The sequence below is a fragment of the Rhinopithecus roxellana genome, chromosome 5 (assembly GCF_007565055.1).
Source record: "Rhinopithecus roxellana isolate Shanxi Qingling chromosome 5, ASM756505v1, whole genome shotgun sequence".
Lineage (NCBI taxonomy): Eukaryota > Metazoa > Chordata > Mammalia > Primates > Cercopithecidae > Rhinopithecus > Rhinopithecus roxellana.
The window spans coordinates 147,393,519-147,398,593 of NC_044553.1; positions in this window are offsets into that span (position 1 = coordinate 147,393,519).

The window sequence follows — 5,075 nt, forward strand, 5'->3', positions numbered from 1 at the left end:
CTTATACACTGTAAAAAAAAAAAAAAAGAAAATGTGGCACATATACACCATGGAATACTATGCAGCCATAAAAAAGGATGAGTTTGTGTCCTTTATAGGGACATGGATGCAGCTGGAAACCATCATTCTCAGCAAACTATCACAAGAACAGAAACCAAACACCGCATGTTCTCAGTCATAGGTGGGAACTGAACAATGAGATCACTTGGACTCGGGAAGGGGAACATCACACACCGGGGCCTATTATGGGGAGTGGGGAGGGGGGAGGGATTGCATTCTGAGTTTTACCTGATGTAAATGACGAGTTGATGGGTGCTGACGAGGTGATGGGTGCAGCACACCAACATGGCACAAGTATACATATGTAACAAACCTGCACGTTATGCACATGCACCCTAGAACTTAAAGTATAATAATAATAAAAAAGAAAAAAGAAAAAGAAAAAAAAAAATTCCAGTTGGCTCCCCGGAAAATTTAATCTCTCAATTTTCCTTAGTTGTTTGACATGCCAGGATGAGATTCAAATGAAGTTCTATGAAAATGACAAGTTTTTCCTGCTCCCTTCTTTCATTAGCCCTTCTCACAGCTGGGCTTTGTTTCTGTGACCATAAACTAGCTCATGTTCCCAACACAGGAGTAGCTACAAACTGGGAAATGGAACTAAACCCAATATAGCAGCCAAACCCTCCCAGTTCTGCTTTCCTCTGCCCTGGTGCCATTTTGTTTGAAGAAAAAGGGGGAACACATCGTTTTAGAAGGCAGTTGTTCATTTTTCCTGTAGGTAAACGCAGAAGAAGGCGCCAAGGAGAAGAAACCTCACTTTGTTGTGAGGTTTCTGTGGACAAGGACCTCTGTCACTGGGCTTTCTGCTAACCAGAACTCCCAACTGATCAGCACTTCTGCCTATCTAAAATGAACTGTTGATAGAACTATTGATCCTGAAGAAGACTTCAGAGTACCCTAAGGGTACTGGCAACCTGGCTTCTTTGCCAGTAGTCTCCCCAGACCCAGTCTCCACATCAAGGTCACTCTCCACTGCTGCTAAAGTGATCCTTCTATAATTTGAGCAAGCTATACTCTGGCATCAATTGTTCTTCATAAGGCCTTCTATGACCATATCCCTGCTGACTTTTCTGGTCTTGTACTAACTTGTCTTCCTGCCTCCAGGTGCCTACACGTGCCTCCACGTGCTAGGGAGAACCTCAGTTGGATCATGTCACTCCCCTGATCAATCCCCCCTCCCCGTCATGTCCCATTGCATGCAAAATGAAATCCCAGGGCCGTATAGCGGGCCAGAAGACCCTTTGCAATCAGCCTTTCACTGTCTCTCTACTCTCATTCCTTACTGTGCCTTTTCCTCTCCAGGCACTCTGGCTTTCTCTTCCTCTTTCTCTCTCTCTCCCTCCCTCCCCTCCAGCCACTCTGGCTTCAGCACTGTTCCAAGCCTACCTCAAGGCCTTTGCACTTCTTCCTTCCACCGGGGTCACTCTTGACCTAGATCCACAGGGCTCACACTCCCTCAGCCCCTTGACTCAGGTTATGGGCCAAATGTCAGAGGGGCTGTCTTTATGAAAATAGCAGTTCTTGTCACTCTAATCCTTTTTACCTTGCTTTAGAATTTTATTTTTTTCTTCTCCTGTACAAAAATGCAATCACCACGAAGGCAATATCCCTTGAACGGAGTCTCCTGTGTGCCCCATAGTAGGTGCACACCTAACACTTTTTAAATGAATGAATCTCCTCCCATGCCACCCCCAGTACTATACACCCCATACCACCCTCCATACTACACACCCCATACCACCCTCCGTATAACACACCCCATACCACTCTCAGTACTACGCACCCCACACCACCCTCCATACTACACACCCCACACCACCCTCAGTACTACACACCCCACACCACCCTCAGTACTACACACCCCACACCACCCTCAGTACTACACACCCCACACCACCCTCAGTACTATACACCCCACGCCACCCTCAGTACTATGCACCCCATGCCACTCTCAATACTACGCACCCCAGACCACTCTCAGTACTACGCACTCCACACCACCCTCAGTACTACACACTCCACGCCACCCTCAGTACTACACACCCCACACCACCCTCAGTACTACACACCCCACGCCACCCTCAGTACTACACACCCCACACCACCCTCCCTACTACACACCCCACACCACCCTCCATACTACACACCCACACCACCCTCAGTACTACACACCCCACGCCACCCTCAGTATTACACACTCCACGCCACCCTCAGTACTACACACCCCACACCACCCTCAGTACTACACACCCCACACCACCCTCAGTACTACGCACCCCATACCACCCTCCATACTACACACCCCACACCACCCTCAGTACTATGTACCCCTTACCACCCTACATACTACACACCCCATACCACCCTCAGTACTACGCACCCCACACCACCCTCAGTACTACACACCCCATACCACCCTCCCTACTACGCACCCCACACCACCCTCAGTACTACACACCCCACACCACCCTCCCTACTACACACCCCACACCACCCTCCATACTACACACCCACACCACCCTCAGTACTACACACCCCACGCCACCCTCAGTATTACACACTCCACGCCACCCTCAGTACTACACACCCCACACCACCCTCAGTACTACACACCCCACACCACCCTCAGTACTATGCACCCCATACCACCCTCCATACTACACACCCCACACCACCCTCAGTACTATGCACCCCATGCCACCCTTGGCTATGTGTTTTCCTGGAAGCATCTTGGCGGCAAGTTCTGGGCCTTATTCATCTTTGCGCCAAGCATCACAGATCGATGATCTGTGAATGTTTATTGAATGAGTCAAGTTGAGAGCTTCTGAATAACTAAAGAAAGGTCAAATTCTTTACAGTGTAACTTTAGAAGTAATCTGTAGTGAGAGTTTCATTCTTTGAAAAATTGATATTCAATGTCCAATGTGTGGTGTAACCCAGGTGTATTATAAGGATAACTTGTAAACCAGTCACTTAGCTGATAAAAGAGAAGGTTTAGTTATGATTGGAGGAAAAAAATGAAAGAAACTAAGAGACAGGTATTTAAACTGGAATATTTCTTTTATCTTTTCCTTTTTTTTTTTTTTTTTTTTTTTGAGACAGGGTCTCGCTCTGTTACCCAGGCTGGAGTGCAGTGGTGAGCTCTTGGCTCACTGCAACTTCCATCTCCCGGGTTCAAGCGATTCTCCTGCCTCAGCCTCCCATGTAGATGGGATTACAGGCACCCACCAACACGCCTGGCTAATTCTTTTTTTTTTTTTTTTTTTTTTTTTTTTTGAGGCAGAGTCTCGCTCTGTCGCCCGGACTGGAGTGCAGTGGCTGGATCTCAGCTCACTGCAAGCTCCGCCTCCCGGGTTTACGCCATTCTCCTGCCTCAGCCTCCCGAGTAGCTGGGACTATAGGCGCCCGCCACCTCGCCCGGCTAGTTTTTGTATTTTTTAGTAGAGACAGGGTTTCACCGTGTTAGCCAGGATGGTCTCGATCTCCTGACCTCGTGATCCGCCCGTCTCGGCCTCCCAACGTGCTGGGATTACAGGCTTGAGCCACCGCGCCCGGCCAAATTCTTGTATTTTTAGTGGAGATGGAGTTTCTCCATGTTGGCCTGGCTGATCTTGGACTCCTGACCTCAGGTGATCTGCCCGCCTTGGCCTCCCAAAGTGCTGGGATTACAGGCATGAGTCATTGCATCTGGCCCTGAACCAGAATATTTCTAAGGACATTAAATAGGATATATTACCCAGTAATATATCCTTTAATGTCTTAAATTCCTTCTGTCAGTCACAGTTTCTAGGGAGACATTTGTACAGTGTACCTGCTAAAACGATAAAATTTGGAATTCGGATGTGATTTAAAATTCCCTTATGCCAATTATTTGAGAATCTACCCAGTAATATATGCATTAATGTCTTAAATTCCTTGTATTGGAGTCACAGTTTCTGGGGAGACATTCATATAGTGTGCCTGCTAAAAAGATGGAATTTAAAATTCAGATGTGATTCCCAATTCCCTATATGACAATTACATGACCTAATGTAATCTTAGTTTGTCTCTGCCTCAGTTCCATCATCTGTAAAATGGATTGTTGTAAGGTTTAAAGGAGATAAATGTATGCAGAGCACCCATAATACAGTGCTTGACATAGTAAGCACCCCATAGGTAGTAAAATTTTGGAGGTGCTCCTTCCCCAGTGTTTCATTCATGATCTTCAAAGATATCAAGTTGCACCGAGGCTGCTTCTAGGAAGCTTATGAAATTACTAATTGATCTTTATGTTGCAGTCATTTTAACTGAATCCAAGCAAGAGGGAATATTTATTCTTTTTATTTGTTAGTTCAGTGACAATATAATTACATGCTAAGAACGCTTTTTGCTTTGGGACAGAGACTGTTATATCCTAAGTTTCATTCTTTTTTGAGATGGAGTCTTGCTCTTGTTGCCCAGGCTGGAGTGCAGTGGCACGATCTCTGCTCACTGCAACCTCCACCTCCCGGGTTCAAGCAATTCTCCTGCCTCAGCCCCCTGAGTAGTTGGAATTACAGGCATGTGCCACAACGCCCATCTAAGTTTTGTATTTTTAGTGGAGACGGGGTTTCACCGTGTTTGCCAGGCTGGTCTCAAACTCCTGACCTCAAGTGATCCACTCACTTGGCCTCCCAAAGTTCTGGGACTACAGGCATGAGCCACCGCACCCGGCCCTAATGATCATTCTTTCCACCTTCCCTTTAGTTTACAGCTTGTTCCCACATCCAAATAAGATTTGGCAGAGCACATGGCCATCTGGCTGGAGGCCACATTTCCCAGCCTCTCTTACAACTGGATCTGGTTCTATGATTATGTTCTTTCCAATGGAGCTTACTAGCTCCTCTCCTTGACTGAAATGCTGATGTAATTTTGGTGGTGAACCAGCTTTGACTGTGTGGAAGAGGAAAACACCCTGGCGTTCTAGGGAGATGGTCAAGCAACAAGATGGAAAGAACCTGGGTCTCTAAATGAACTGATGAAGCAGAGTTCCC